General features: G+C 38.7%; 2 pseudogenes; one reads left to right on the top strand and one right to left on the bottom strand.

Annotated features, from left to right (window-relative positions):
- Nucleotides 1-4,573: 4,573 nt before the first annotated feature.
- On the bottom strand, nt 4,574-8,758 carry LOC139881700 (kinesin-like protein KIN-7H; annotated as a pseudogene).
- Nucleotides 8,759-9,428: 670 nt separating this feature from the next.
- On the top strand, nt 9,429-9,834 carry LOC139881701 (SNW/SKI-interacting protein A-like; annotated as a pseudogene).
- The last annotated feature ends 1,806 nt before the right edge of the window (nt 9,835-11,640 follow it).

Genomic DNA, 11,640 nt, shown 5'->3' on the forward strand with positions numbered 1-11,640 from the left:
TCATATGAATACTTCACTTTTATATTAAATTATATGCTACCAGCAACTACGAAGTATACAACTACATTTGAACACTGTTTTTCAGACTCCATTTGAACGCTATAATTGATGTAATTTTTCTAATTAATAATTATATGGATGTATAATTCCAAATTAACCTTAATATATCTTCTAATTCTAAACAGTTCCTAAACTAGAGCCAACAATTCTATAATCATAACACTCAAATTCCAATTTATTTATCTGAAGCACCAGCAAACTCTCTCTCGTGAACTCGTGTCAAAAAAACTTCAGAAAATATTGTCAGCTGATAGTTTCAAGTTCCAGAATTCCTAGACAAGATTTTACAATCAAAAATATTGTCAACAAATTTTACAGATGGAGCAGTTCAAGACGTACGATGCGATATATATAATGCTTCCACACTAAAAATTCAATTACAACTTTGAAGACAAATAGCAACTTGCACAATTAGATGGCACGCGAAATTAAACACATGAAAATGACACTGCAAAGCTAACAAGACAAGAGTTATCCAGTAATAATGAAATACGCAACCAGGAACTAGCTATACTATTACCTCCGATGAGTAACATTTAACGTAGAGGAGAATACTTCTGATGAGTACCTTTGTAATACGGAAACGAATGGATCGCCTATTTCAATCGCTGCCACCATACCACCATAACACATCATCACTTTCATCGTCGTCGTCGCTGTCGTCATCATCAAGAACACCACCATCATTACTACTGATGTAAACTATGTCAACGGCACTTGGGTGATGTAGCAAAACGAAGCTCTCTTCGAAATACGAAACATCAGTTCTAAACTTAAAAAAGGTTTGTGGGAAAGCAGCAAGTCCCTTCCGAGCTCCATTTTCGAGATCAGTAGAGATGACGGCCGTGTACACTTCATATTCTCCGGGCATTTGAGCAGAAACTTCCCACAAGGCATCCCCATTATTCAAAAACGCCATTAGAAAGGGACTATTATTCAATGTGATGGCACGAAAGGGATGTTTACATCGTATTTCCATATCTTCGTCCACGACTCTACATTACCGTATTCTTTCATAACCCACAACTCTAACAATCTCTCGCCATTATCATTATCACCCCACCAGTTCAACAATGCAAGTGAATTCTCCTTGTAAGTTTCCAGGATGAAGATCCTTCATTATTCGTCAAAGTCATTGGCAAGTCGGAAGTTCGAAAATTCCCAGCGTTCACATCAAAGGCCCACATAGTTTTATCACAAAACCAAATCAAAGAACCATTAAATATTACATAGAAATCATCGATAAAATTAACCACGGGAGCAGTTTCAGAAATATCCTTCCAACGATTGCTATTGAGTGAGAAAACCTGAAACTGACGAAAGTCAGTGTCCGATTATTTACACGAAAAGATTCTGATTGTTGGAAACTTTATGAGACTGTGACCACAGGACGAAGACACTGCCAATCACAGCTCAGCTGAACGAAAACAGAGGATGAATCTGCGCTCACAGGATGAAGAGCACAGCAACAGAAACAGTAACAACTCAGAAAGATGAAATGAAGAAGACGAAGATTAAGAAAACTTGAACGAAAAACAGGATTGTAATCATATCCATTTTGTGAAACGATTTGATGCTAAAAACTTAAATCTAAGGCTTGACTTTGGTATCTAAATTGTTTGGATCCTAAGAAAATCTATTTTCGGTTTCTGGGTATTCTAAGGTGTTCACTCACCAATGCAACCAAGGTTTTATAAAACTGTAAAAATGAAGAAGATGAAGAAAAAAAAGAGTGAAGAAAAATGGCGATTTCAATCTCTTTAATTTTTGTATTGAACGCTCAATTAACTTGTTTTCTTTCTTTCTCCTTTTTCCTCTCTTTTTTAAAACTAACAGAGTGAATCTATATATAGGGTCGAACATGCTCGACGTCCTACATGAAATGGGAAAGCAAATACAGCCTGGATTTTGGAAAACCAGAAACCATAAAGTGAAAACTAAAAGTGGTATTCTCCTTGCACGATTCGTTTTTCCTACTCCCTATGCAACTGAAATTCACCTATGACTTGTTCACAACGCGTTATTCGAGCAAATCCGTACTGTAATCAGTAAAAACGGGCTGACTGTACTTCATCTTCTTCCTTGCGAAAAAACACCATTTTTGTTGACTTTCGGGTTGACTTTCGTTCTGAGCTTGATCACCACTGAATCTTCTTCTTAACTTCATCTTCTTACTTCTAACAACTTCTTTTAACTTCAACTTGAATTAAAACTACACTAAAATTTGAATTTCGCCGTTTGCTTGACGGCCAAGCTTTCTCTAGCTTACAGACCCATTTTACGATCTTCTTAGAACTTCAATCTGAACCTTCAGTCTCCTTCAATGGAGTATTCTCGACATTTTTCCGTCGACAAACACAGCTGCCGTGCCTTCAACTGACAGTGCTTGATTTTCGTTCTTCACAGAACAACTCGAACTCACATTATGACTTCTAGGCCATCCCAGACAAAATTGAGCATACCAACTTCTTCGTTTCAACAAGACAAAGCTACCCACTTAACTAATTTATTGAAAACTGCAGAATTAAACGACTTGGACTGAAATTAAAGATAGAACCCTAACCGATTTGGGGCTTTTCGATTTAGGGAATTGCTGGACAATTGCTCTTAGAAGTAGTGTAGGCGACATCTTCCTGAGTGTTTTCATATATACCATGGCCTCCGACTTTGCTCCGGCCGGTCCGCAGATCGTTTGCAAGAATTTCCGTCGACAGCTTCTTTGAAACTCCACCCGAGTCCTCAAGCTTTGCTGCAGGTACTGCTGAGTCCTTCTGTTCTGGACGGTGTGCAGTTTCATCCTTCCTGCAGTAACACCTTTCTTCAACACTGCTCGACTTTCCAGTGCACTGTTTTGCTTCAATCCTCTTCGAAAACTCGACCAGCATCTTGTAGAAGCTTTCCACAAGTGAATTGTCAAAGATAGGTGCTTCAGCAGTCGACTGCTTCTTCTTCACGGCTTGTTTCTTCTGCTGGAAGTTAACTCTGGCCTTCAAGTCTTTCTTTTCTTTCTTCTCTGCTGCAGCCTGTGCTTCAATGATCTCGAGCCCCTTGAGATGACCTACTCCAACACTGATCACCTTATAGTCATTGATAGAATCGAAACAGAAGGCAACATTCACTTGATAAAGATCATCATAGTCATCAAAAAGTGTATCGATATCAGGATTAGGGATCCTTAGCAATTTCCGAATAGTTGGGTTCCACAATTTGATATTAGAGTAACGATCTACCTCTACATAGCATATGACACCATTACAAATACAGCTTGACAGTTCAACATTATTCAACTTGGGTTTATTGTGAGGAAAAGAGTAGAGCTTATAGAAATCAAACCCATCATTGTCGAGATGCAATTGAAATTGGAATTCGTTTCTGGAGAAGAACAAGTACTCGTTTTCTTTGTTCTTGAACTTGGTGTATGACGAAATGAAAGATGGGTTTTTTATCAGCGATTCCCAATTCTTGTTGACACAAATGCAATTTCCCAGACTCTTGACTGGTAATTTCTTGAGAATGATGAGTTGGAGTTCTTCAGGCAAAGCTTCCATTTTGAAAAATGTCGGTTTTGTTTCCAACTGAAAAACCCTCTCTAATGAAGAAGAAGAAGAAGAAGAGCAGTTTTCTGGGTTCATGGCCAAACTGAGCTTTTCATCCCAACATTACACGTAACGTTCACAGCATTAATGTCCTTCAGTTTGAACCGTTAGATAAATATACCATTAACGTTTATAATTTCCCGATTTTTATACCCCTCTGCTGTTAACTCGTCTTATGTGGGCTGTGGCCAACTGTAAGATAACGTGAGGATGAAAAACTCCATTTTCTCCCCAATCAAACTTGAACCTAGAAAATTGATTTTCGCTCAATTGAACTTGAACCCAAAAAAAGATTACATTTTGGTTCAATTGAACGACTTGTAGGCCGGTTCAGTATTCTGGGTTCGTGTTGTAGTTTTGTTCAGTTATCTTGATAACGAATTGTAAGATTATACAAATAGAACCGTCCCTACTTAATTATCTTTTTTTATACAATTTGTATAGTTAATTAGGGATGGAGTACTATATTTGTTTATACATGAAGAATGTTTGTTTATTTCAAGACTGATTCAACCGATCATTAATATTTAATACTCCTTCCGTCTCTCGGTATATATTTTTTGTAGACTTTTCATTTTGTCTTAAAAATGACGACAAAATAATGTGTTATATTTCTCATGTTATCTTGTTCTGTGTGCCCATACGTTAAAAAAACAAGTATCGAGAGACGGTGGGAGAAATCCAAAACAAGATTTCATTAGAAAAAAGATATCCATACAAAAACAACACTACGTATCCATCATAACCACATTTTGGCGTTTGTTTGTACAACAGTGATCCATCATAACCACATTTTTTGTTTTCTTCATTTACAAGCTTTCTTACAATTAATTCCTTACTACATAAAAGTTCAAACCCGTTAGAATCAGAAATATGCAGAACAGGAAAAAAAAAAAGGAAGATCCGATAATTGTCTACTATGGATTTCCAGGAATTTTCACAGACATAACGCTACGTATCCAACGACCGAATTTCTTGGTTTTACACTCTGGTGCCATGCTGGTTATTCCAAATATCTCCTTGGAATGCCGTTCTGGCTCAACAAACCCGACCAACTTAGCGACGACGGCTGCGCTCTCCGCGATATGGTCCATGTCTGCCGTAGTAGTCCACAAGCGTTGGAGTAACTTCAGCCTCCTGTTTTTCTTAGTCAATTCGATGCCCCATCGGAGAAATAAGTTCTCCCGCTCGTCTTTTGATAGCCTCTGCTTCATTACATGGCTTAACATGTGCCTCTCGTGATGGATTGCCTTTATGCTGTCAGAACCAAACACGCATCAGATTTCTGAATGTTAAATCTAACGATAATGAAATTATAAAAATAAGAGGGTACAAATATTTGCAGAAAGAAATCCGTGAATATTTGCAGCTATCCAGCGAGAAACTAGTTTTCAGTGCTTCAAGTTATTACCATAAATGCCGCTATATTTTCCAAATGAGTTTTCAAATTTTCAAATAGAAATGGAGAAACTAAGGAAGATTTTAATTTAGAAAACTGAAAATTAGTTTCATTTAACTAAATGCGGTCATAGTGTGTAGGGAATTGGCATACCTTGCTGCAAGGTTCAGAGGCTGTCCGCTCTCGCCGGTTTGATCGCCTTCGAGAAATGCATCCTTCAAAAATAAGAGCCTCTTATGCTCTACTTCCATGTAAACAGAATCCTTCCGATCTCCTTTAAATAGGAGAAAGAAATATGTTCTGTGAACCAAAGAGACATTGCAAGTATGCCAAAGTTCAATGATCTCTCTCCTAAGCCTTTCGAACTCACGTCACCAATCGACGGATCTTTCCATGTTATTATCATATATGGGATCCAATCCAACACTTCTCACACTCTTAGCTGGTACATTGTTCTTTGATTCCGCATCCTGTATACAAGGAGAAATAAATTGTGATCAATCAATAAATAGCTGAAACTTCGAAAGAACCCATCTTTACAAAGTGTATTTTAGTTCTGCCAAGGATTCATAATTTTTCATTAGATACGAAACTCTTACCTTAATATCATTAAGTTGGTTGGGAGGCTGAATGTCAGTTTTCTCCCCCTTGTCGGAATTCAAAGGATCGACGGGGTTGTTGTTTACGTTATCATCTGAAATATCAACACTCTTTTCTTGTGGCCCTTCTTCAATTCTGGCATCCCTAGAAGAAGCATCGGATCCACTTCTAGATAACACTTTATCAACATCAAACTTCAGCACGGAGATTTTTCGTTGGAGTCCCTCAGGTCTGCCAGGAAAATCTTTCTCAAACTCAATTGCTGGTGTGGTCTCATTATCTACTTTCTTATCAAGCCAATGAGGAGACGGACTTGTCTTTTGATTTATCGTTAGACTTGCTTTACAAATTCTACTCTTTGGTAACTTGAAGCTCGACACGTCTTCTTCCAGCAATGATAGAGATGATTTTTCAGGTGACGGGATAACAAAGTCCGAATCTGTTGCTGTTAGCTGCTTTGGGATTTTCACTGGGGTTGGTCCAAACTGTTGGTTTAACTTTAACAAGTCTTCAATCTCTTCCTCTGACAATCTTGACATTGTCGTGCTTATTTTAAGAGTAGACACACTCGACAATCTGTTCGGGCTAGGTTCTGACAAAGTGCTCCGTTCTTCTATATCGATGCACTGGACTACCTTGAAATGATCCTCAAAAGTTTCGTCAACTTGTTCGTCAGTCTCCCCTTGGTCAATGTCACTTTTAACGTCAACTTGTTCGTCAGTCTCCTCCTGGTCACTTTTAACGTCAACTTGTTCGTCAGTTTCCTCCTGGTCAATGTCACTTTTAACGTCAACTTGTTCATCAGTCTCTTCCAGGTCGACGTCACATTTAACCTCAACTAGTTTGTCAGTCTCTTCCAGGTCGACGTCACTTTTAACGTCGGACACTCTAACTTGGAGGTCAGGAGAGGAAGTGGCACTAGCATGAAGCAAATGCGCTCTGTAGTCAGGACTTTCCGGAAGGTTCTCATTTGAACTTATACTAAGGTCTTCCGAACTCTCAGATGTTTTGGAAGCTCTAATGGGGACAAATGGATATTGCAAGCTAACTGTAACAGGGGCCTCGGCCACAAGAGGATGTTCCAAGTCCCATGATCTTCGCACTCGCAATTTATAATTTTCTAACAAGAAACCACGAAGGTGCATGAAAAATATTTAGAAGATCTCTAGTTTCCTTATTAGATTATCCACAATTTATAACTTTCTAGCAACACATTACGAAGGTATCAAAAAATAAATAAAACACCACGGAAAAATGTTTTTTCCCCATGTTAAGATATCCGATAGTATAGTAGATTCTATTGTGTTTAGAAACAGTTTAACTCTCTGACCTTAGCTTACGGACAACAGTTCCTAGAGTTAGTAAACTACGGTTTATATGGCAGCCTTCTTTCAACCTTGTCCCAGCTGATAATGACTGAGAAGCGCGCTCACTTCCGGCGAGATCGACAAAATTCTGCATAGTAAAACGTAAAGGTTTCTTTGACTATTTTGGACTAATTAATTTGTTTGGTTGACAACAGGAGTCGAATAAAAAGATAAAAGAGGGATATATATATACTGAGTTTCCGTACCACAGTGGCTGCAAGGATGCTTGATTTGTCATTACCAAAAAAGTCGTGTGCACAGCTTTCAATAGCCTGATGGAAATACAAAATTCAGATGGGGAATATATGAACATCTATGCAAGCATAAGGCACTGGTGCTATTAAATATCACAACAAAGATGCCAAATTTATATACCAATCTAAGAATATGGTGAGATCTTGAACTTGCTTCATTCAGAGCAGTCTCCCCTATTTGTCTTTGGGCTGCCACAGAGTAAATAGATTTGAAATTATGCAATCATGAGTTACGAATTGAAACGCTTATTAACCATCATTACCTTGACACACAGAGAAAAGATCTTTAAAATGATTCCAGTTCCTAAGAGTTTCTTCTGTTAGTTTCTCGACGACAGTTCCTCTCTGCCAAGACACAAACCATTAGTATAGTAAACCTCTAAATCATTACAAACTCGGCCAAATGAGATTTACCTCAGATCATCTACAAGTCTTCGTGGAGAGCTATCAGCACCAAGGAGATCTCTGACTGATTCATTGTATATCTCCATAGCAGAGAACTTCAAGATGAATTCCCTCTCCTTGTGCTGCACAAAACATGATTCGTTGGGCAGTTGAGTCACTAATGTTATGCAAAGGAGCAGGATTGGAAAAGCCAAAAACTAAGACATTTTAGGCTCCTTTACCTTCTGTATGTAGTAAAATATGTCTGCTACAGCGTATTCCGTGATTCCACTCATTGTGTGTGTCTTTCCACTACTCGTTTGCCCATATGCAAATACACTACCTGAAAAACAGTAGTTAACATTATCGACATAGTCTGAAGTGCAAAGGTAAATTCCAGAAACAAGGTCAATCGCACAAGACAGAAATAAAATAGGATGTACTCACAATTTATACCACTGACAACAGAAAGTGAGACTTCTTTAGCTGCTTCGTCATAAACTTGTCTTGTTGGGCAATCACTCCTAAAAACTCTATCTAAAATCCAATAAACCCAGTAGCAGAGGAAAAAACATTTCAGGTTATCTATTATATGTACCAATGCAGCCAACAAAACAAATATGCTGCAGAAGTTTACATCAAAATGAGATAGTTGCTAATAAAGAGATGAGGAAGAATTTCAAACTTTGAGTTTCGAAACCAGACAAAGTTTCCAGCCTTCATGAAGAATTTTTTTTAAAATATACAGCAAAATTTCTCCAGAACTTTGATGTTCGCATCAGAAAGTATTAATAATTATCCATCGGACAGAATAGGCCACAAAAACTTGAGATGTGCTAAAATTTAAACATTGAGAAGAAGGTAACAAAGCAGTTCCTTACCAAACGTATACGCAGAATGATACATAGACCTCTCAGAAACTGAAAGATTATTCCTATATATGACGGTGGTATCATTGATACATTCCCAATCGACCACGTCATATCTTGAGCTTTCCTTTTCATTCAAAGGCCTCAATCGAACAGACGTGAAAATTTTCTCTTCACCATTGCCGGAACCTGGCATTTGCTTTTGCTCCTCTTCATCAGCTGCCCCCATCTCTCCATCTTTTTATGTTTTCTTCAAAATCCTAGCTCAATTACAACAATATAAATGAGAAAAAATCTAAAACGAAACAATGCATTTCCATATTCAGATTCTTAGACACAGGAAATGATATGTTGGCCTCTCATAGAACATAAGGGCCACCCTACTTTTCAGAGACAACCATTCACAATCTGCAATGACGATATCTAACGATATTTTGTCTCGACTGAAAAAAACCCAGAATGTTGAAATTATGATATTGAAGAACACAAATTTGAGAGAAACTATCTTCTTCTCATTGATTTCAACTCAATTACTCAAACTACAATGTCTTGTGTTTCCTATTTATATTACAAGTGCTTGTGCAATGAGGATTTATTCATATATATAAAGTACTAAGTCTAATCCAATCTTCATACTTGTGATTGCAATCAACAACATGCTTAGGATAGAAGAACCCATGCTTGGAGTGGTTGATATGTCATAAGCATGGTGGTGATTGCAAGTGGGAGACTGTAACTTGCAGAAGAAGCAACAGCTGAAGAAGAAGAGTGTTGCTTGCAGGAGAAGCAACTGAAGCTGATGGGAGTGGAATGGGCTGACTTGGGCCGGAAGAGATGAATGAACTGGGCCGAGGAGGTGAGGTTATGTACGACCAGAGGCTTTTCAACCAAGACAAAGGATGGACACTGGTTTTGCCAATGATGATCAGTATAATGTGTATGATAAAGGCTTGTTTACTGCTCAGCCGACACTCTCGACTCTTTACCAGCCTAAGAAGGATCTTGATTCCGATATTTATGGCGGTGAAGATCAGCAGTTGAATAATATATTGAAAACGGATCGTTTCAAACCTGATAAACAATTTGCGGGAACTTCCGAGAGGGCTGCTCCGAGACACAAGCCTGTGGAATTTGAAAAGGATGCAGAAGAAGCTGACCCATTTGGTTTGGATCAGTTCTACACAGAAGTGAAGAGTGGTAAAAAGGCAAGTAGGTAAAGGAGGAACAATGAGAGCAAGTGGCGGTTCGTCGATGCTAGGAGGTCATTATGGAGGAGGCTCGGGGAGGACTCGTGTTATCTTTTAAAAAAGGGGACGATAATCATATGAATACTTCACTTTTATATTAAATTATATGCTACCAGCAACTACAAAGTATACAACTACATTTGAACACTGTTTTTCAGACTCTATTTGAACGCTATGGCTGATGTAATATTGTCAACAAATTTTACAGATGGAGCAGTTCAAGACGTACGATGCGATATATTTAATGCTTCCACACTAAAAATTCAATTACAACTTTGAAGACAAATAGCAACTTTCACAATTTGATGGCACATGAAATTAAACACATGAAAATGACACTGCATCAAGACCCTTTTATCAAGACTTTAGGGGGAATTCGACTCTCTATTAGTGCTGACAATGCGAGAAATAATGTTTACAACATTGACAAAAGTGATGGTGTTGTCGTGGCGATCATTGGGTTGTTTGGTGCTTTAATCACATCTGGGCATCTGAAATTTGGTGCACGCCCTCCTCCAGATATGAACTTTATAGGTGGTGAGGGAGGCCGTACCATGTTTGATGATAAGGTAGCTCTGCTACTTTTTGCTTTGCAGAAGGCTTTGCAGGCTGCACCAAATAGACCTATGACTTGCAATGTGTACACTGCTTTATTAGGAGCCTCGGTATGACGACAAAGCTCAGAATTATATATTTCTTTTTATTGGCTTGTGTTGACCAGAAAGTTTAATGTTTCCTTTTGTCCAGCTTGATTCTTCAACTGAGGAGGGGCTCAACTTTTATGATTTTGATCATCGGTTCGAACATTCCCAACTTTTGCTGGTTCTTTTGCGTTCACTGCCACAAGCGCCCTTTTCGCTTCAGTCGCAAGCATTACAGGTATTTTCTTTCTTTGTATGTAGTTTTCCTCTTTTCACATTGTTAGTTTTCTTTATTCTTATACCCTTAGCAGCTTCTTTTCTGTATGATTTCAGGATCTTCAGTTTTTGGCCTGCAGTCATCCTGAAAACAGAAGTAATCTGACGAATATGGAGGAATGGCCTGAATGGATTATTGAGATTGCTATTTCTAACTATGAGGTACTATTTTCAAACTTCACTACTCTCTCTCTCTCTCTCTCTCTCTCTCTGTTATCTATCTGCTCATTGAACAATTTTCTCGATGGTTATTTTACAGAAGGGTTCAAGCAAGCAGTCTAACTCTGGGAGCTTGCTGCTCAGCTTTCCGTGTTCTTAGTTGAGAATGCCATTGTGATTTTAATGCTTGTTGAAGATCATTTACGTTTGCAAAGCAAACTAGCTTGGAGACCGCCTACTTTAGATGGCTATACATCTCCCCTTTCCCGTCTATACCCAGTAAATCACCCCTCCAATGCATCACCACCCGTTGGTAGAGAACTTTTTGACGGTATCGGTGATCGGAGATCTTCATCTTCCGACTCCGGAGGGCTTCCGCTTGATGTATGGAATAAGTATGCTGTTTTTTCTCCTGAAATTAATAAATTTGTTTGAATTCATGCGACTTATTAAGATTGTATTATTAGGTCCTTGCTTCAATGGCTGATTCAAGTGGGCAAATTTCTGCTATGGTGATGGAACGCCTGACAGCTGCTGCAGCAGCTGAGCCTTACGAATCCGTTTCGTGTGCTTTTGTTTCGTATGGTAGTTGTGCTAAGGACTTAGCTGAAGGTTGGAAATACAGGAATCGATTGTGGTATGGTGTCGGTATGCCTCCGAAAGGGACCGAGTTTTGCGGTGGCGGCAGCGGGTGGGACTCTTGGAATTCTGCTTTGGAGAAAGATGCCAATGGAAATTGGGTTGAACTTCCTCACATAAATAAGTCGGTTGCTATGCTCCAAGCTTTA

The sequence above is a fragment of the Rutidosis leptorrhynchoides genome, unplaced genomic scaffold, assembly GCF_046630445.1.
Source record: "Rutidosis leptorrhynchoides isolate AG116_Rl617_1_P2 unplaced genomic scaffold, CSIRO_AGI_Rlap_v1 contig183, whole genome shotgun sequence".
Taxonomy (NCBI): domain Eukaryota; kingdom Viridiplantae; phylum Streptophyta; class Magnoliopsida; order Asterales; family Asteraceae; genus Rutidosis; species Rutidosis leptorrhynchoides.